Raw genomic sequence first — 22906 nt, 5'->3', positions numbered from 1 at the left:
AAAGCCAGCTCAGGCATGAAAGTCAATGAAACTCTTATTTCCAAAAAAGCTGGAAGTGGAGATGTGGCTCAAGTGGTAGAGTACTAGTGTTGTGCAGAAAGGCTTAGGGACTGAGTTCAAGTCCCAGGACTGGCACCAAAAGAAGAAGAAAAAGAAGGAGGAGGAAGAGTGGGAGGAGGAGGAGGAAGAGGAGGAGGAGGAAGAGGAGGAGGAGGAAGAGAAAGAGGAAGAGGAGGAAGAGGAGGAAGAGGAGGAGGAGGAAGAGAAGGAGGAAGAGAAGGAGGAAGAGGAGGAAGAGGAGGAGGAGGAGGAAGAGAAGGAGGAAGAGGAGGAGGGGGAGGAGAAGTATTACTACAATGCAACAAGAATTTTAATATCATCTGGTAAGTCTTGTTAAAGAGCACATATTGAATCTGAATGAAATCCATGACGTTTTAATCCCAGGGCTTTAGTTGATGTATCTTGGAAGTGTTAGAAGTTGCTACACCACCCCAGCTACAGTGAGAGTGAGGTGCATCTATAGACTCAGTGCTTGAGCTCTGTGGACATGTTTCTCTTTGCAGCTAATGACATCTCTTAGGGATGAGTTTTAAGAAGAATGGCAAAGAATTTCTTTTCTTTTCTTTTCTTTCTTTCCCCCTCCCCTTCCTCCCTCCCTTCCTCTTTCTTTTCTTTCTTTCTTTCTTTTCTTTCTTTCTTTCTCCTTTCTCTCTTTCTTTCCTTTATTTTTTGTAGGTCATGGGGCTTGAACTCAAGGACTGGGTGCTCTTTTGATCAAGGCTAGTGCTCAAACTGTTTGAGCCACAGCTCTACTGTGGTGTTTTGGTGGTTAATTGGAGATAGGAATCTCACAGGACCTTCCTGCTGGGCTGGCACTGAGACACGATCATCAGCCTCCTGAGCAGTTAGAATTACAGACATAAACCACTAGCACTCGACCAAAGGATTTCTTAATAAAAAAAAGGTCATCTTACTAGCATCCAATAATTCTTAGAGATATTCCTTTGTTTGATGTCATAGGACCAACTCTCTAGGGAAATGGTATTTCCCTTCCTACTTTTGCTGGCACTGTGGGCTGAACTCAGAGCCTTGCATTCTTTTTTGACTTTTTCGCTCATGCTAGCACAGGTCTCCACTTCCAACGTTTCATTGGTTAATTAGATGAAAAGGTCTCAGGCATTTGTTTTCCTCAGCTAGCTCTGAACTCTGATTTTTAGATCTCAGCCTTCTGAGTAGCTAGGATTACAGGCATGAGTGACCATTATTGGGTGGTATTTCCCTTTCTTCAATCTTTCTTTCCTCCTTTCTCCCTCCCTCTTATCCTCCTCTCTTCCCACTCTCATCCTATCATTCCTTTCTCTTCGCTTCTCTTTCTTTCTCCTTCCCTCTCCATCCTTCTCCCACTCTCTGAAAGACAGCTTTTTCTTGATGAAACGATCTTTCTCCCCACTTGCCACATTACTGAGTCCAGGCTATGCCAACGAAGGCAGTAATACTCAGTTTTAATCATGGATGTTCCTTTACACATAAGTCTTCTGTGGACTGTGATGAACTCTAGACATATGCTCAGCCCACGTGCATCAGGACAGAGAAGGCCATAGCGAGAATGTGGAAGTTGGTACTCTTACACTCAAGTTCCTCAGGAGTTGTTCTGTGTCCCAGAGTGAGAGCATACCTAATAGTTAGAGGCTCTTGCAGTTAGCAAGGTGAAGAGGGGCCATGGAACTCAGGCACTTCTTGGTAAAGAATATATTTAATCCATTATCAAGATGTAGCTTTTTTTTGGTGGGGGGGTCCGGTCATGGGGCTTGAACTCTGGGCCTGGGCACTGTCCCTCAGCTCTTCTGCTCAAGGCTAGTGCTCTACCACTTGAACCACAGCGCCACTTCCGGCTTTTTTCTTTTTGCTTATGTGGCGCTGAGGAATCGAACTCAGGGCCTCATGTATGCAAGGCAAGCGCTCTACCACTGAGCCACCTTCCCAGCTCCAAGATGTGGCTTTTTGCAACAAGACTGGAGATCAGTCTTGTTGGACTTGTTGCTGGACAGGGCCCAGCAACTCTGAGATCAGTCTTTGGGGATTGTGTGCTCAGAGGCAGAAGAAACTACATCCTAAGAAAATATGCTCCTTATCTCATGATGGAGTTGTGGTCGAATATTTTTCGTTGTAAATGAAAAATATTGTTCAGAGCTGGGAATGTGGCTTAGTGGTTGAGTGCTTGCCTAGCATGCATGAGGCCCTGGGTTCAATTCCTTAATATCACATAAACAAAAAATAAACATTATAATTTAAAATAAAAATATTGTTGAATTGAAAATGTATCTAATACACACCTAACTTACATACCTTACAGCTTAGCCTTAAATGTGCTCAATTCCATTAGCTTAGATTTGGGTAAAATCACTGAACCTAGAGCACCTTTTATAGCAAAGTATTGAGTATCTCATGCAATTTTTTGAATATGGTACTAGGAATTAAAGGAAGCATGGATTTGTGGGCATACTTCCACACCATTGTGAAATTAAAAAAAAATCACAAATCTAGCCATTGTAAATTGGGGACCATCTGTGGTATAAGCTCTCTGAGAACAGAATACTATGCTTCCTTTTTCTTTCATATATCCCCAGAAGGCCAAGAATGGACACATGGCAGACCTGCCTGACAAGCACACATTTTTCTATTTCACAGAAGTGAAGAATTCAAGGATACCTCTGCAAAGCTAGTGGCTTGTGCCTGCAATTCTAGCTACTAAGGAGGCTGAGATCTGAGGATTCCAGCTCAAAGTCTATCCATGAGACTATTATCTCCAACTAACCAACAAAAAGCCAGAAGCTCAAGTATGACTTAAGTGTTTTAGAGTACCAGCCTTCAGCAACAAAGCTGAGCAAGAGCAACAGCAAGAGTTTGAGATCCTAAGTTCAAGTCTCAGTACTGGCATGCATGTGAGCATGAGTGCGTGCACCCCTCCCCCACCACACACACACAGAGGAGAACTTTGGAGTCCTTTACTTTATCTTATGCAGCTGGAGAAATGAAATATAAACTTCCAAAGACAGCATAGAGCTCACCAAAGTTAAAAAGACAAACAAACAAACAAAAAAACACAAGAGGAAGAATCCAATAATACCACAGGTTGACCCTGTTAAAGAACGTGGTCACAAAGGAGCCATTGTTTTGGAGTAAATGCTGATACAGAAGCCTAACAAACCAGGCTAAAAACCAAAATGGCGTCACTCATGCTAGAGTTTTATGTCAGCCAACAAAATCTAGGTTGTTATCTGATCTCCTGAGAAATCGGTAGACAAAGATAACTAAATTTTTCCCATAGACAGTTTCATTAGCATGATGATAAAGTTCCTCGTGCTTTAATTCTTACCAAAACCAGTGAACTGCTGTTACGTTTCAGTCAGGGCCTGGGTACTGTCCCATAGCTTTTTCACTCAAAGCCAGAGTGCTTTATCACTTGAGCCACAGCTCCACTTTCATTTTTTGGGTGATTAATTGGAGATAAGTCTCACAGGCTTTCTTGCCTGGGCTGGCTTCAAACCGTGATCTTCAGAGGTCAGCCTTCAGAGTAGCTAAGATTACAGGCATGAGCCACTCGCTTCTGGATAACCAGTCAGTTCTTTTCAAATCTTCTGTCTTCCTCACCTCTCCCATTCCTTATAAGGAAAGTCTGCTTTCTGTTTTCTTTCCTGCTTCCTTCAATCCTTTTGTGTCTGTGAAACCAGCCTAACCTTTTCAGTTCCTTGGGACATTTATGGGATGAAGTGTTTTATGGGATGAAGTGTTGCCTGATTCTGGAATTGAAAATAAAACCAATTAAGATCTTTTCACTAAATTGCAATTGTGTCTTTTGACAAACCATTTCAGACTATACCAGCCAGCGGCACAAGAGTTTTTTCCTTAGGCAGATTTTATGTACCTATTTGCTTGTGAACGTAACCTCTAGTAGTTCTGAATTTCTTCTACCCCCATTTGTTGAAGTTGGAAAGTCTTAGTCTCTCTCTCTCTCATTTTGTGTATGTGTCTGTGTGTCTGTCTTGGGCTTGAATTCAGGGCCAGGGCACTGTTCCTGAGCTTTTTCATTCAAGGCTAGCTCTCTACCACTTTGAGCCACAATGCCACACTTCTGGTTTTCTGGTGATTCATTGGAGATCAGAGTCTCATGGGTGCCAGTGGCTCATGCCTGTAATCCTAGCTACTCAGGAGGCTGAGATCTGACTACCCTTCTTTTTTTTTTTTCAGTTGTGGGCCTTGAACTCTGGGCCTGAGCGCTGTTCCTTAGCTCTTCAGCTCAAGGATAGTGCTCTACCACTTGAGCTACAACGCCACTTCTGCTGAGATCTGAGTACCATGGTTCAAAGCCAGCCCAGGCAAGAAAAGACCTTGAGACTTTTATCTCTGATTAACCATCAGAAAACTGGAAGTGGCACTGTGGCTCAAGTGGTAGAGTGCTTGCTTTGAACTGAAGAGCTGAAGGACAGCACCAAGGCCCAGAGTTCAAGCCTTATGGCTGACAGAAAAAAAAAAAAGAGTCTCATGGAGTTTCCTGGCAGGCTGGCTTAGATCCTAGATCTAAGATCTTAGATCTTTATATCTCAGCCTCCTGAGTATCTACTGAGTATCTAGGATTACAGATGTGAACTGCTGGTGCCAGGCCCATTCATGAAACTTCTTTATGAGTCATTGCCCATCTACCTCCTGTGTGGTTTTATACCAGCTGTTGATGAACTCCATTGCTAAAGCCATGTTTCTGTCTGACTTTCAGTCACTTTCAACCAAATCTAATCTTAACATACATTTTCCACCCTTTTAAGATTGTAGCTCTGCTTATGAGCCTTGGGGATCACTGAATGGAGTTTTCTGCAATTCTAGGGTTGGGGAGAAAAACAGGAAGCTTGTAACACTCTGATGTGCAGATGAGACTTCCTGTCCTACTTGGCCAAGATGAGGAAGAGGAACAGAAGCAATGCTACCACTGAGGCTGGGGAAGGTCAGGAATGATCCCAGGCCTGAAGCATTGCCTGGGCAAATGTGGGGTCAGTGAGATCTTGCAGCGCTGAGGGCGTTCCAGGCACAGTGAAAGGCCAGTCTTGCCCACGGACAGACTTGTGGATGAGTGGTTTGTTTGAATGTGGTCAAAAGCGGGCCTGCTCCCTGATTTATAATGATAAGCTACATATCTCAGAGCCATCTGGAATCCATTTTTCGATTTACTTTATGGAGAGATGAGTTTTTAGTTGCATCTCTCTAGTCTCATCTGGTTCCCATGTGCACAGGGTGGTTTGTAGAGATGTTTGTAGAGATGGACAATGGATTTTTTTCCTTTCCACTTTTTCCCTCCTCAACTTTTATGGATGGGTTTGGCCTTTATTTATAACATTTCACATGTACACAGACACCAGGGCAGTATCCAGAGGGAAAGGGGCCTTGTATCATTTTACATATTCCCCACTCGTAATTAGTTTGGGCTGTTTTCAGTTTGCATTTGTTTCCTATAATGATATAGTACACCCCAAGTGTTAACTGGAAACAGAAATATTCCATACTACCTCTGTCCCACCCCCCTGCCACCATATTGACCCCAAGATCCTTCACTTACCAGTGAAAGAGAGTCGTCTGGAGGGTTCAGCCACCCGCAGAGGCCAAGGGACCTTGAACACTTATCATCCCCTCTCTCTCCTCCAAACAGATGGGATACAAGCCGTCCTGGACAGACAGAGGCGTTATCTACTCTCAAAGAAGCTCCACAGAGGCGGTGGATGGTGACCTTGCTTTGTTACTTGCAGCTGAGTTTAGAGGCCCCATTTCCCAGAAACTTGTCCAGAGGCCTCTAATAGTGTGTGATCTTTTTTTGGGTCACTCAGATAGGTGCCTTTGTTGATCTTTGAGTTGTCATTGTGTTAATTATATCAACATTATGCTATAGAATACAATGAAAGTCTAGATAATCTAGAAAGCAAAAGATAGGGCTGTGGATGTAGCTTACTGTTAGCACACTTGCCTAGCATGCATGAGGCTAGGGTGCCATCCTCAGCATCTCTTATTCCCCCAAATTAAAGACTACACAGGTATATTTCTCCCCCTGCAGAAGGAGCTTAGGAGGGAAATTTGCATAGATTTTCATAAATTTGCATGCTAGATCATACGTTTCTACTTCCAAATGAAGTGATAGAAGAGCCCTTTGTACACAGGATTCCAAATTGTATTGTTCCCCTTAGACTCATGTCTAGGCTGGGTTACTAAAGTCCAGTTAGTCCTCCATTTCTCAGAATTAGTTCTAAGTTTTAAGAAATGCTTACTAAAAGCCATTGTGAAACCTGTCCCTGAACCATATGAAGAGGCCTCTTGAGAACTGGCAACTTTGTGAGGTATGGCCTGGAGAGACACCAGGGTCCCTGGGGACTCCCCCCCCTCCCCCCACCTCATCCCTCTCACACACACTGTTAAGCTAGTATGTTAAGCCCTGTAGGATACTTCTATATATGATTATGTTTTTACTGTGAAAAGATTATATCTCAAAATTATATTTGTATAAAAAAAGATTTTACTCAAAGTCAAATGGAAAGGATTCTACTCAAAGTTCCCTCCGAAGGATGACATGAGGGACAGTTCTTGTGTTCAGGAACAGTGGGGTCAGCACAATTGCATGAACTTGCACAAGTTTAGTCCCTGCTTCCCTGGGCCTCCAGTTCCTTTGGAAAGTGAAGGTAATTTCACCAAGCCTCAGAGTTCCCAACCTCAAAGGTAATCTGCTGTTACCTTCATACTTTTTGCCTTATTTTTATATGATATTCATTGTTTTATTCAGATTCTTTTGTTTTTCTCTTTGTACTAGTACTGGAGCTTAAACTTGGAGTGTCAAGCTCTTGCCTGGCTTTTCTGCTCAAGGCTAGGGCTCTACCACTTGAGCCACACCTCCATTTCTGACTTTTTGCTCGTTAATTGGAGATAAGAGTCTCACAGACTTTTCTGTCCAGGCTGGTTTGAACCACAATCATCAGATCTCAGCCTCCTGAGTAGTTAAGTTTGTGGAAGTGAGCCACCAGCACCCAACAAAGGGGGCTGTGTGTGTGTGTGAGCGCGCGTGTGTGAGTGTGCACATGCACACGCACTAGTGGGGTTTAAATTGAAGTGTCTTGCTCTTGTCTTTTTTCACTCAAGGGTGGTGCTCCATCACTTGAACCACACCTCCACTTTCTTCAGATTGTTTCTGGAATTTAGTAACTTTTTACCATAAATGAGCATTAGCTGCCTTAGCCTAAACCTAAGCACAATTTCTTTGAGGTACTCTTTTGTTCCCCTTGCCCAGTAAAAATAAATACATTGCTTGTTTTTTTTTTTGGGGGGGGGCAGTAGTGAAGCTTGAACTCTTGGCCTGGGCACTGTCCCTCAGCTCTTCAGCTCAAGGCTAGCGCTCTACCACTTGAGCCACAACACCACTTCTGGCTTTTTTCTTTTTGCTTATGTGGTGCTGAGGAATCAAACCCAAGGCCTCAGGCATGCAAGGCAAGCGCTCTACCACTGAGCCACCTTCCCACCGCCACACATTACTTGTTTTAAAAGATGTTCCTCTGTACTCACAATTTTCTCAAATGCCACTGCACTTTGAGAATGTGTTTCAAAAATGAAACAAAAAAACTAAAGAACATATATAAAGGACAGGCATAGGAGGTAAATGACAGATGTGGTAGAAGTTGATTTTCTACTTCTACATTCTCCTCCCTTCACAGTAACTGAATGCTAACCTGTATCCTGGTAGGCCACTAAGTATGGCCTCTCCCAGGATTCCTTGCAGCTGGATGGGACTGTACATGTGTGTGTGTGTGTGTGTGTGTGTGTGTGTGCATGCGTGCACGCGCATGCTAATATTGGGGCTTGAACTCAGGGCTTAGGTGCTATCCCTGAGGTTTTTTTTTTTTTTTTGGCCTAAGGATAGATCTCCACCACTGGAACCACTGCTCCGTTTCTAGCTTTTTGGTGGTTAATTAGAGATAAGAGTCTCACTGACTTTCCTGCCTGATTGGCTTTGAATCACAATCCTCAGATCTCAGCCTCCTGAGTAGCTAGGATTACAGGCATGAATCACCAGCATCTGAAGAGCTTTAGATTGCATTTAGGGCAATTAAAATATTTCGAGAAATTTTTCAGAAGTTCCAACGCTCATGTGGAAATGTAATTGTCATTGTGAATGTCAAGAGGAGACACTGTGGAGAGGTGGCTGGGTCAGGAGGGCTCTTTGTCATGAGTGAATTCATGCTGTTATCACAGGAACCTACTTCTTTTATCAGGAACCTACTTGTAACTTGTTGTACAGCCCAGTAAAGCTGAGCACAAGAGCCCTTGCCAGATATTTTGGGATTTTCTAGCTCAGACCATCATATACCTCTGTTCACTATAAAATTTCCAATCTATAGTATCCTATTTTATCAGCAGAAAATGGAGGGCAATACCTCTTTGGGATAGAAAAAGTGTGTACTTCCACAACTTCTTTCATTTTGCCTACTCAAACTGGGAGGAAATGGTAGCCATCTCAAACCTGGATGATACGTGTTGATTCGTAAGGTGGCAGAGCCATGATCCAGGAGTCCAAAGTCTTGGAAATTGTTAGTGACTTCCTGCCTCTGGATTTCATGGAAAGAACAGAGAAATAAACTTTCTTTTAGTATTTTCAGTCACTTTCTGCTGGCTATGATTCTGATGGTTATCACATTAAGTACGTAGGTAGGTGGGTGTTGGCAATGAGCTGGGTCTGTCACAAAGGCTGATGGCTTATTAAATTCTCAGGAATTTTGCATGCTCATGAATGTCACCTTGGTAGCTTGGAATTGGCCATTGAGGGAGCATCAGCAAATGCTGCGTGAACATTAGGACTTTAACTCTAGATATGCAATTACTTACTCCTTACCATTTACTCTCATGTTATTGATGGGATGAAAGGACTTGGTCCATAAATATGGTGACTCTTCAATTGCTGGGCTCAAGCTTTAAGTTAGAGGCTACATTAGGGCTCAGCCTTTTTGTCATCTAGCTTGGATTTTAAGTGGGGGAAGCTTGAATGTTCCTTGGAAGGCTGTTGCAGATAGAGCCCACCAGCCAGAGAATGACAGCACCTGGTCACCCAGGGTAGTAGGGATAATGATTAGGACAGATAGGAAATAGCATTCTGACTTTGATATTAGGTACCAAATACATATAGGCTCAAATACACACATTTTACCTACTAACCCTTTTCCTTTCTTTTGTAAAGGTGGAGATAGACCTGCACACACTTAGACTTTACTCCTAGGCTATATAATTACTTATAGTCAGAAACACATATTGCATATGGATTAAGTGTATAAACATAAACACTTCACATAAATGAAGCGAATGAATTTGACGTTTTCAGAGTCAAATATGATATTATTATTATTTTGTCAGTCGTGGGGCCTGAACTCTGGGCCTGGGTGCGGTTCCTCAGCTCTTCAGCTCAAGGCTAGCGCTCTACCACTTGAGCCACAGCGCCACTTTTGGCTTTTTCTGCGTATGTGGTGCTGAGGAATTGAACCCAGGGTCTCATGCATGCAAAGCAAGCACTCTATCACTGAGCCATCTTTCCAGCCCCAAATATGATCTTTAATTATCTCTTGTCTTACTATTTTATTTTTTTAATTTTTATTTATTTATTTATATTTTTTTTTGGTCCAGTTGTAGGGCCTGAACTCTGGGCCTGGGTGCGGTTCCTCAGCTCTTCAGCTCAAGGCTAGCGCTCTACCTCTTGAGCCACAGCGCCACTTCTGGCTTTTTTTCTTTTTGCTTATGTGGTGCTGAGGAATTGAACCCAGGGCCTCAGGCATGCAAGGCAAGCGCTCTACCACTGAGCCACCTTCCCAGCCCTTGTCTTACTATTTTATAAGGTAGTTTATATTGGTCTATTTCCTGTTGCTAATAACTGAATAGCACAAACTGGGTAACTGTGAATAGAAGAGGTTTCTTTGGCTCACACTTCCAGAGGTTGGAGGCCAAGGGATACATCAGGTAACTGTCTTCCTGCTAGCAGCATTCTGGGGTAGAGTAGGACATCACAGGGAAAGATGAGGAGCACTTGTATGTAAGTTTGTCTCTAGTCTCTCTCCCTCTGTTTATAAAGCTACTAGGAATTAATTATGGAGTTTCCCCTTGTTGATTTTTTATCTAATCCCAAACACTTTTCAAAGGCTCCATCTTTAAACACCACAGTCAGATTAAGTTTCCACCTTGTTAAGATCTCACAATAGGGACTACAGCTCACCCTAGAAACCTTAGGAAGATACTGTTATTTTTCTGACAATGCGACAAAATGTCAAGATGATGAACTTAAAAGGAAGAAAGACTTATTTGACTTGTGGTTTTAGAGGTCTCCATGTATGGATGGTGGCCTCACTGCCTTTGGGCCTGTGGTGAGGCAGAACATCATGGTGGGGACACGTGGAGGAGCAAAGCTGCTCACGTCATGCCAGCGGGGAAGCAAAAAGAGGGAAAGAAGCTGCTAGGGTCCTCATTTACCCTTTAAGGGTACAACACCCCTAATGGCCTAACTTCTTTTCACTAGATCCTACCTCCTAAAGGCTCTATCACCTCCAATGCTTGCCACACTTGGGGACCAGAATTTTAGCTTATGGACACTTGGAGAATGTTGTATACAAACAATAGCAAGGCATAATAACTGTTAAGTGTTAAGTTTGCACTACATATGTCTTTCTTTGGGGGCATTATTCTTGAAGTGTGTGAGCGTGAGTGTGTGTGTGTATGTAAGAGAGAGAAAGAGAAAGAGAGGGAAGAAGGGAGAGGCAGAGAGAGAGGGAGGATATAGTTGTTATAATCAAGGGAGGTGCTCCTGGTGTCTGGTGTGTAGAGATAGGAGATGCTGCCAAACATCCTGCAATGCACAGAAAAGTGTCCCCTACCACAACAAAGAAAAGGAATGACCCAGCCCCAAATGCCAATAATGTGAGGGTGAGAAACGCTGCTTTAGGGTTGTTGTGATTTTTGTAGGGACAGAGAAATCCTACCCATCCCATGCCCTTATCAAATGAAGAGTTTCCTGGTAGTTTTAAAACTGCCTGTAACAATATATCCTTTTCAGTCTATACCAGAAATAAAGCTCAAAGACTATTCATAGGTTTCTGTAGCGTAGGCCTCTGCTTACATGTGTTATCGTCTAACAAATATAGAAAAGTGAGTATGTCTCAAGGTGATATGCTATAAAACAGTAATAAGATTTTAACAGGGATTAATATTTCTCAAGTCCTTCCTACATGTCAGGCTCTGATGTCAGCAGCCTGATGGCCAGTTCCTTAACCCAAGATCACATTCCACTTTGATTAGTACAAATACACTAATTAGTGTAAATAGACTAATTACTTAAGCGTGGCTCCCAGATCCATTGAAACTCTGGTGTGTCCCTAGCTGCACTTTTATGCCATTTGTGTAGAATATGGCACAGGGCAGGATATGGATCAGGATGGGATAGAGGATAGGACAGGATATAGGGAAGATGAGATGTTAGGTAGAATAGCATATGTTATTGGGATACAATTTACAAACCATACAATTCACCAGGTTAAAATGTGCAGTTGAATGGGTTATTCGCATACTCATAGAGCTGTACAAGCATCCCCCACAATCCAGTTGCAAACATTCTCAGCATCTTAAAAAAATTCCATATGGTTCCAACTATATAATATTCTGGAAAAGGCAAAGGTATGGTGAGAGTAAAGAGACTGGCAATTGCCAGGGGCCAGAGGGAGGTGAATAGACAGAGCCACAGTGTGGCTAAGACAGCGTCACCACATGTATGACTCTGTCCTGGTGAACTCGCACCATCCTTCATTGCTCCAAGCCCACAGAAGGTACAGGACCAAGACTGAGGCCTAATGGAAACCATGGAGCTGGGTGTTCCTCATCCTAACAATGGGCCACTCTGATGCGGTTTGATACTAGAAAGCTGTCTGTGAGGACACGGGAATTTATGGGAATTCTCTGTATATTCTTTTCCATTTGTCTGTGAACCTAAAACTGCTTTTTAAAAATAGTCTTTTTTTTTTTAGGGGTAGTGAGGTGGTGCTGGTATTGGGGCTTGAACTCATGCTGTCACTGAGCTTTTTCTGCTCAAGGCTAGTGCTCTACCACTTGAGCCACAACTCCACTCTGGCTTTTTGCTGTTAAACTGGAAATAGGAATCTTTTGAATTTGTCTATCCAGGCTGGCTTCAAACCACAATCATCAGATCTCAGCCTCCTGTATAGCTAGGATTGTAAGTGTGAGCTACTGGGGCCTGTCTGAAAAATAGTCTTAAAGGAAAAGAAATCTCATATACATTGTTCATATCTGCCTCCTACTCTAGACCCCAGCAACTATTAATTACTCTTTGCCTTTATAGGTTTTCATATGAATGGAATCATACATAGCACATTCTATTGATGTATTCATCAGCTGACATACATTTGGATTGTTTCTTACTTTTTTGTTGTGAGCAAAGCCACTGTGGAAATACTACTACTAATATAATGATGATTAATTATAATCATTATACTATATTATAGAATATTGTTATATAATAATTATATTAATAATTATTACTATTATTGGTACCGAGTATGTCCTAGGCAACTGTTTTACCACCCATGTCCCTATCCCTTCTTGTCTTCATTATTATTATTAATTTTTAAAAAATTTTTGTCAGTCCTGGAGCTTGAACTCAGGGATTGGGCGCTGTCCCTGAGCTGCTTTTTGCTCAAGGCTAGCCCTCTACCACTTGAGCCATAGTGCCTCTTCTGTTTATGTGGTACTGAGGAATCAAGCCCAGGGCTTCATGCATGCATGGCAAGCGCTCTACCACTAAACCACCTTCCCAGCCTGATGTCTTAATTATTTTTCAAACAAGGTCCCACATTTATTTGTATTTCTAGGCCAGTTTGAACTTTGATTCTCCCATTTATGCTCTCCTAGAGTGGCAAGTATGCACCATCACCTTTTTTTTATTTTTTTATTAAAAAAATTTATTTGGCCAGTCATGGGACAGTGCCCCTCAGCAATTCAGCTCAAGGCTAGCACTCTACCACTTGAGCCACAGTGCCACTTCCAGCTTTTTTTTCTGCTTATGTGGTGCTGAGGAATCGAACCCAGGGCCTCATGCATGCAAGGCAAGCACTCTACCACTGAGCCACCTTCCCAGCCCCTCACCTCCAGTTTTATATTGGTTGAGAAGTAGTCACTGAACTTTTTTCTCAGACTGAAATTCAAACTGATCCTTTCAAGTCACTAAGATTTCAGGTACCAGTTGATCTGAACATTAAGGTGCAAGCATTTCTGTGGGAAATTTTTTTCACTTACTTTAGCTATATATAAGAGTCCAATTGCTAAATTGAATGGTTTAACCTTTGAGGAACAGCCGGATCTGTTTTCAAACCATCCAACTAATGATTTTATAATCCCACAGCTATGCAGCTCTCTCACATCCTCACGAGGTCTTGTTATATCCATGGTTAAAATTGGTAAACATAGCTCTACTTCAAGTTCTTTGGTGGTCACTAAGAATCTTACAGATTTTCCTGGCCAGCCTGGCTTTGAACCAGGATCCTTAGATTTAAGCCTCCTGAGTAGCCAGGATTATAGGCATCAACCACAGGTGCCCAGCTCTTACCTTTTGTGTCTCCCTTCAATTTTCTGTGGGATAAGTCTTGTTTTCTTGTCTCAAAAGGCAGTTGCTTGTGGTAGAGTTTAATAAATAATTTGGGACTGACAGTGGGAATGGTGGGGAGAGACAGTTGGGTAAATAACAAAATAACATAAAATTAAGAACTGATTTTATTTTAAAGTTCTTTATCTGTTGTAGACATGGGGGCTTTCTTATCAGGCAGTCTTTTTTTTTTCTTTCTATTTTTAAGGTTCATTCCTGGACTGCGAACAGACCTTTCCCAGTACCTGCGTTACCTAGGCAACTGGGACACCTGGAAGAGGTCACATCTGTATCCGCTGAGGTCACATCTTAATCTGATGTGGCCATACCTTTCTCCCACCTGATCCCACTTCCCTGTACCTGGACACAACTTTCCCCGCCCCCTACCCTATATAAGGCCTACCTCTTTTGCCAGCCGTGTGGAGTGCCAATCTTGCCTGGTCCCAGCAGGTCTACTGAATAAACCTACCCCTTACCTGAATACCACGTGCGTGATGCTGTTCTTACTCGGTCACCTCTTTTTAAAAAACCTAACAATTTTATTATTTTTATTGTGAAAATACTGTACAGAGGGGTTACAATTACATGGGCAAGATAATGAGTACATTTCTTATCAAGCATAGTAGCCTCCTCCTTTGTTTCCCCTTCCCTTCCCATCCCTTCCCATCCTCCCCCCTCCCACCCCCCCTCACCCAATCCTCCCCGCTACCCCCCCCACTTTTTTTTAGGATTTCCTCATTCTCTATTCTGCCCCCTAAGGCCCTCTATTGTCCCTCCTTTCTGGGCTCCTTATGTTCTAAGATTCACTGTTCGTCCTCTGCTGCTACACCGAAGTATTTAGCTCTCTAATGTCACCCTGACTCACACCAGCCTTGGCCCCCGCCACTCCTCCCCCAAGCTGTTTTACCACAACTACAATATTCTATGTGTTGTTAAACTAGATCACTTTTTGGGAGGCATTTGCCATAGCTTTTTAGTTCCCTGAAAAAGTCCACCTGATCAAAAGCAAACAACAGCATCAGTTGTGGCAACAAAAGCAACAACAACAACCCACCTAAGTTAACATCCTATCACTAATAAAGTTAGAGAATGAAGAAAAACTGTCCTCATCCTAGCTCATTCCCTGAAGGAATCTGGTGGCTATTCCCAGAATTTACATAGCATAAATCATGCTGGGCATGGGTTTGCAATATTGCTTTTCTACTCAATAATATGTGATTATGGTCCATACTATGAATTTACAATAAAGGAATCACCCATTTCCCTACTGGTGGATCAGGGGGGTTCTGAAGCACTAAGGGGTATCTCAGCAATGGCAGTAGAATTTCTGACATGTTCCATTGTTATTGGGGGGGGGTGTTTAAGGGGGACTAGATTGAGGCAGGTAAGCACACCTGGGCACTTGTGTCATCCTGGGAATAAGCATTGCTTGAGATATGTCCTCAAGAAAGACCTGTCTGTCTTGGTCCTAGCCCTATTACCTATGTGCTTCTGTTTCTCCTCGAAACAAGTAGAATACAGTAGTGTTATCTCCCCCAGATATTGTTATATAGAGAGTAGTTTTTCCTTTCCTTATTGGATTAAAGTGGAACCTCATTTAATACTAAATTTATATGTATGCTCTGATCCTCTATTTTCTCCAATAAATCCATTCATTTTTATTGTGTGGGAGCCTTGCTACTTTTTGTTGTTATAACTGTGATATGTTTTTAATATTTAGCAGGCCAAGATCGGATCACCTACTAATTCTGGCCATTGTAGGAATTTTAGAGTCATTGTAACTAGTTTCCTTGGATTTTACATTTAAAATATATTGGCTCCTCTAACAGAATACCATCGATCAGGTGGCTTAAACATGTATGTTTATTCCTTGATGTGTCGGAGACAATGAAGTTCAAGATCAAGGCATAGGGAAGAGAGCCAGTGTCTGAAGAGGGCCTTCACCTTGGTTTATAGAAGGCTGTTTTCTCATTGGTTTATCACATGGACAAGAGAAGAGAAATCAAGAACAAGCTCAAATGTCACTGCTTATGAAGGCACTAAGCCATTTGCAAGAACTCCACCCTCTAGATTAATCATCTCCCAAAGGCCCATTTTCAAACGTTAGGATTTCAACATATGAATCTGGGTGTAGGGAGAAAATACCAATACTCATACCATAACAAAAAGTCATGTACCATTTCGTTTAATCCTCATATCAGCCTATTGAGGTAAGCTGTGCAGTCAAGGAAGCCAATGGTCAGAATGGGGAGGGAGGAGAATAGAACACTAGCTTATAGTACAATACACAAAAGTACAGTGTAGTAACAAGTCATTATGCTCAAAGACCCTTTCATACTTAGAAACAATGAGCATACAATCATGGATGAATTCAGATATCCATTTGGGAGGGAGCCTAGCTGATGGTATAGTCTTAGCATAGCACTCCAAAATACACTGGTATATTTGTGCAGAAGCTCTGCTTCACACAAGCTTCTTCCAGTCAAAGCTGTCCTGCATTCAGAAGCAGACACATTCAGCCTGGCAGACGGATGATCTGGTTGTTGAGTTGTTGAGCTTGAGTGGTTGGAAAGCCTAGCTTCTGTGGAGACCAGAGACTTGATAGGCAAAAACCTAGAACATTGAAAGAAATATAGATCCAGGAGCCAGCAGGTGGGTATAGATATGGCTTCATCATCCTGCTTACTGACCCACGGGGGAATTTCTTTGCACCCTTTCCCTGCTATTCTGGGCTGTCTACAGGGTTGAAGGAGCCACAGAACTATAAATTATGGCTGCTCTAGGAAATTTGGGTATTGGGTCCCTGACCCTGACCAACAGGAAGGACTCCATTTACACAGTGAGCAGGAGGAATTTGTGTGGAATGTAGGGGTGTACTAGGGACTCATTACTCTATAGCAATGGAGAATAGACATACCTAGCAACCTGGGACAGAGAAGGTAGTATTTTTCAAGAATGAATTTTGCGTCCCAGCACCATGTAAGCCACCAGGACCTATTAGGGTGAGAGCTAAGGGAGAGGAAATTCAAACCAGGGAAAGGATGAATATGACTTTGGTCCCAAGATCAGCCTCTGCTATAGGTGCTATACTTGGTCCCCCTAACTTTTAAGTTTCCTCTTGGGTCAGAGACTCATAGGATGAAGGACTGGTTCCTCTACCTGGAACTGTACAGACAAAAAGACAGGTGGCATGTCTATGGACTGATCTGTGTCCTCTATGAATTCATATGTTCAAATCAAAACCCCAGTAACTTAAGATGTGACTGTATTTGGACAACAGGTCTGTAAGATATGTTGCAATTAAAATGAGGGTACAGAGCTGGATCCTAATCCAATGTGCCTAGTGTTACAATAAGGAGAGATTAGGATGTAAAAGCGCATAGGAAAACCATGTGAAGACACAGGGAGCTAAAGCTAAGGAGAGACATTTCAGGAGAACCAAGGCTGCTGATGTCTCGATCTTAGACTTCCAGCCTCCAGGACTATGAGAATAGTTGTGATGTTTAAGCCCCTCAGCTTGAGGAACTTTGTTACAGCAACTCTCATACACTAATACATAACACAAGGGATGGCTGGGGGAACAAAAAATTATGCCTGTCACATCTCCAGGAACAGGGAGGAAGAGACTGGAGCAGAAATGTGTGACATGACACAACTTGACGGAGAACCTTCAAGACAAAGTTGCGATTCTCGGGGTAAGGGGCCTAGCTCAACATCCCTGCTATCTTATCTCCGGCACAGAGCAGCTGGTAAGAAGCCTGCTTTTTGCTTCTTTCTTTTATTTTTTGTAGATTGTGGGGCTTGAATTCTGGGCCTGGGCGCTGTCCCTCAGCTCTTCAGCTCAAAGCAAGCGCTCTACCACTTGAGCTACAGTGCCACTTCCAGTTTTCTGATGGTTTATTGGAGATAAGAGTCTCATGGACTTTCCTGCCCGGGCTGGCTTTGAACTGTGATCCTCAGATCTCAGCCTCCTGAGAAGCTAGGACTACAGGTGTGAGCCACTGGCATCCTGCTGCTTCTTTATTTTTGCTATTGACACATCATTATTGAGTGGACGAGTGCATGACCTCAATTTCACCCTCCTCATGATTCCCAAAATTGGAGAACCAAAGTGAGTGAAAAATCTCAGCTAACTTGTGCTTTATCTGGTTGCATCTCTAATGCTGGTTGATGTGACTGTAACTGTGTGTACTCTGAAAGCTCCCTGAGAGCATGTTAGAATGAATGGATGGAGAAAGGAATACTTGAGTGACAGGGAACCACACTGCTGGATCTACCCCATCGGGTTTGGATGGCCTGGGTAGAAATCTCACCTCCGCTGCAGCTGAGTTTAGGAAGGGAGCAGCAGGGAATTGGACAGTGTTCAAAGATGGAGGCAGCAGGTGATGAAGCTGAGCTCCAGGTTCCACAAAAGGGAAGTGGGTCAGGGTGGGAAGTATGTGCTACATGGGGGTGGGGTCACTTCCCAGCTCCACCCTCAGGAGAGAATCTGGATTTGGTGGGAGGAAGGAAAGGAGGAGGAAACAAAGGAGGGCAGGAAGAAGATCCTAGAAGCTCACCAGCACAGAATTGCCCAGAGAAGCAGAGAGTTGTGGGTAGGAGCCACAGCTCAGGGATGGTCTGGATCTGAAAAGGAGATTCATCCTGCTCTTGTCTGAGGAGTCTTCACAGCCTGCCCAACGTTTTCTTTTCTTTTCTTTTTTTTTCTTATGAAAATACCATACAGAGGAGTTACAATTACACGGGCAAGATAATGAGTATTCTTATCAAGCACGGTTGCTTCCTCCTTTGTTTCCCCTTCCTATCCCTTCCCATATCCCCCCCACCTACCCATACTGCCCAACTTTTTCTAGCTAGCTGGAGGGGATGGAGCTGATTTAGTGCTTTGTGAAGTCTGGGCTGCTGCCTTGAACGTTACTGAATAAATTGGCTTTGTCTGCAGGTGGACACTTATTGATACATTTATTTTTTGAAGTCAAAGTAAAATGTATTTACAGTATTAGCTGTCAGTGGTATCCTGTAGGGGCAAGGTTGTGTGGATGTCTTTTGGAAATTAAACCCTTATACCTTCTTTAACTCTTTAAAGAAAAGGGAAGCCGGACCCTAGTGGTTCATACCTGTAATCCTAAATACTCAGGATCTGAAGGTCACAGTATGAAGCCAGCCTGGCAGGAAAAACCATGAGACTCTTATCCCCAGTAAACTACCAAAATAGCCAGAGTGGAGATGTGGCTCAAGTGGTAGAACACTAGCCTTGAGCAAAAGAAACTCAGAGACAGCATCCAGGCTCTGAGTTCAAGCCCTAGGACTAGCATAAAAAAAAAGAAAAAAAGAAGAAGAAGAAAAAAAAAAGAAAAAAAGGAGGTTAATTTTCAGGTTTCAAAGAAAATTCTGTTAATGTTGATAGGATTTCATATTTAAATGGCATTCTATTTTTATTTTTACTTAGTTTTTGGGTTAATCTCAGAGACTTGTGCTTGGTAGGCAGTTACTCTACCAAGTTAGGCTTTTTGTTTTAGTTAGTTTTAGGATTATCACTGACAGCAATCCTCCTAATTATGCTTCCTGAGTAGCTGATATAATAGGTCTGTTCTACCATGCCTAGCTTATTGATTGAGATGGATTAGCAAAATTTTTTTTTTTTCCTGGGCTGGCCTCAAGCTACAGTACTCTTGATCTCTGTCTCATGAGCTGGAATTACAGGAAAGAATCACTGTGCCCAGTGAGAATGGCATTTTTAGTGGAATGATTTCAGAGGCATGAAATAAAATTATAAATAAATAAATTCATGTATGAATGTTTGTTAGGTGGGTTATTCAGATAAGGGTAGAGCTAGTGGTCTGTTCCCAAGAAATAAATAGTTGAAGGAACAAGTGACATGCTTAGAGATTCTTTAAGACATCATGTGATAAGTTAGGCCCATTTCCTCCAATGTGGCAGCCATTGGCCCCACATGGCTCATGGGTATCTACAGCTAAATAATATGTGTTGTAATTGCAATGAGCAGCACAAGATTCCAAAGATTTAGGATGAACAAAGATACAAGGAAATTCTCACTAATAATTAATTAATGTTGGCTTTATGTTCAAATGGTAACACTTGGAGTACACTGGCTAAATAGGATGTTACTACAATTAATTTCACACATTACCTTCTGCTATTAATACAGCTGTTAGCAAATTCAATTCATATGTACATCACCTCTTCCTATAAAAGATACCTTTGGAATCATGCAGATCAGAAATATTCAGAAAAAGTTGAATAGGCACAGACCTTTTTCTTGTCTTTATTTCCTATACAGTACAGTGAAACAACTATTTACAAGGCATTAACACTGTAGGCATGATTAAGTATACAGGACTGTGCAAGTACTATACACTTTTATATAAAGGACTCGAGTATCTGTGGATTTGGGGATCCAAAGGAGTCCTGAAGTCAGTGCCCCTCACTTATGGAGAACTTCTCTCTCATATTTCTATTGGGTATGGCTTAGACCTCTGAGTTCATTTCCATCAGCATTCTGTGGAAACTTTGATATAAACTATAATTGCAGACACATGTGCTATATAGAAGGGAGCTTTAAAGAGATTACCAGTTTTGAGATTTCTCTTGGAAAGTTGAGATTCCACCCCCCCCCCCAGATTGTCATACTTAAGAGGACATATGTATGGGAAACAAGACAAAAGCAGTGGATTGTAGGTCAGATAATTTCAGAAAAAAATAGAAGGATTCGTAGTCTGGGTAGGAAAGCAGCCTTAGAGTTCCTTCTGCCACATCCAGGAAGAGCCAAGAAAAACCACACTTCAAAATGCAATATCCTTACATATAGGAGTCCTGGGGGACTAAGTCTCCAAGCTCTCAGGAACCAATGGAAATGAGTACATTTTAAATCGACTCATACTTTAAAATAGACTTCCTTGGATATCATGTCTCTAGGCACATTCAAACTTGGAGCTCTCTAGTATTGAAGGAATATTTAAAAAAGCAAAACTGGTGGCTTATGCCTGTAATCCCAGCTATTCAGGAGGATAAGATCTGGGGATCACGGTTCAAAGCCAGCCTTGGCCAGAAAATCCATGAGATTCTTATCTCCAATTAAGTACCCAAAAGCTGGAAGTGGAGCTATGGCTCATCAAATGGTAGAACACTAGCTTTGAGCACAAAAGCTTGGTGACAGCATCTAGGTCCTGAGTTCAAGCTCCAGGACTGGCGAAAAAAAATTTGTTTTAAAAAAGAGGTGGAGGAGGAGGAGGAAGAGGGGGAGGAGGAGGAGGAAGAGGGGGAGGAGGAGGAGGACAACAACAGCAAAGATAAACAGAAAGAACACCTCCTCATTGGAGGCAAAGCCACCTTCCTTCCTACAATGACTAGGCCAATACGGGAATGATAGTCTGCCACTTTCAAGGCTGTCCACTCACCAAGACCTGAGTGTAAAAGAAATGCTCAGTGTACTCATGCAAAGTATGATTAGCAGAACTTAAATAAGGTATACTTAGTAGAATTGCAAGGGCTTCTGATTAAGGCATAGGAGGTGGGGCAGGTGAATCCTTAGGTTGGGAACTGGATGTTCTACTGGGGAAACAAGCCCTTCCATCCCAAGCCTCATCCCAACCTGACCCCAGGTGATCTAGGTGCCTGTGGTCAGGCCTGAGATCTGGGTTAATATCTGTGAACACCAGGAAGTCAGCTGTAGGGGTGAACATGTGAGGTCAGGCTTTAACTTTGGGTAGCACTCAAGGGACTTTCTTCTCCAGTTTCATTTGTTGAGAAGGACTTTGAATGATGTGATCCTGAACGTGAATGCTTCTTAAATTCGCTAAGGTAAGTTCGTGTTCAGTGTAGGTAGTGAAGAGCAAGGAGATTCTGACTTCTGTTTTCTCTGTTTCTCAGCTCTGAAAGGCAGTTCGCATGTCTTTCACTCCTTAGGATTTGCGTTTACTTAGGACACTGAGTGTAATAATTCGAGTTAACTTGTAAGTCATTCTTGTCTGTTTATGCTTGAAAAATAATAAGAACAGAAAATAATTTTGGCAGATTACTTGCTACATGTTTTGAGCAGAGCACCTTTGAGGGTTTCAAGGTTGTGGTGGGTTGGGAGAGAATTCAAGTAAAGAGATTTCTTTTAATTCAAGAAGCATTTTATGCTGAAATGTATGCTATTTATTTATTTATTGGTACCAGTTTGAGGTTTGAACTCAGGGCTTCCTGCTCACTTGGCTGTACATTTAGTGCAGATTTTTGCTGCCTTAAACGTCCTCAAAAGACTTGGGGACTCTGTGTGTGTGTGTGTGTGTGTGTGTGTGCGTGTGTGTGTGTGTGTGTGTGTGTGCTGGTCCTAGGCTTGAACTCAGGGTCTGGGCTACTGTCCTCAAGGTTCTTTTACTCAAGGCTAGCACTTTACCACTTGAGCCACAGAACTACTTTTGGCTTTTTCTAAGTAGTTTATTGGAGATAAGAGTCTCATGGATTTTCCTGCCTGGGCTGGCTTTGAACCATGTTCCTCAGATCTCAGCCTCCTGAGTAGCTAAGATCACAGGCATGAGTCAACAGTATCAACTTGAAGTGTGTACTTCTTAGATAAATACTAGGCAGAAAAGGTAACAAGTGCCATACTTGCATATAGCTCTGAAGGACACAAAGTCCACAACCAAGACAGCAGAAGGTGAAGTCACTGATAATGGCTTGCTCCCCATAGATGGCTGTGTCCATGTGCCCCCATGGAGATGGGTGGGGATGGAGGGGTGTGGAAGAGTATAAGGGTATGAGGAGGTGAGGGGAAATGGGAGGTGAGGAAGAGGAACAGACTCAACTCTTTTTAGTTGTATTTAAATTTAAGCTAAGATACTGAGACTAGAACCCAGAACCTATGATCATGCTAGGGAAGCCTTCATCACCAAGCCCCACCTCCAATCTTCTTAGTTTTTAATGACACACACATGTTACAGCTATTTTTCATCTCGATTCACTCTGAAGTGGAGGGTGTGGTTATATATTCCTATGCTGAACTTCCTACCTTCCTTCCCCCCCTCTCTTTTTTTGGGGGGGTCTGGTCGTGGGCCTGAACTCTGGGCCTGGGCACTGTCCCTCAGCTCTTCAGCTCCAGGCTAGCGCTTTACCACTTGAGCCACAGTGCCACTTCCGGCTTTTTTCTTTTTGCTTATGTGGTGCTGAGGAATCGAACCCAGGGCCTCATGCATGCAA

This window comes from Dipodomys ordii, unplaced genomic scaffold, assembly GCF_000151885.1.
Source record: "Dipodomys ordii isolate 6190 unplaced genomic scaffold, Dord_2.0 Scaffold32, whole genome shotgun sequence".
NCBI lineage: Eukaryota > Metazoa > Chordata > Mammalia > Rodentia > Heteromyidae > Dipodomys > Dipodomys ordii.
This window is presented reverse-complemented; position numbering follows the sequence as displayed.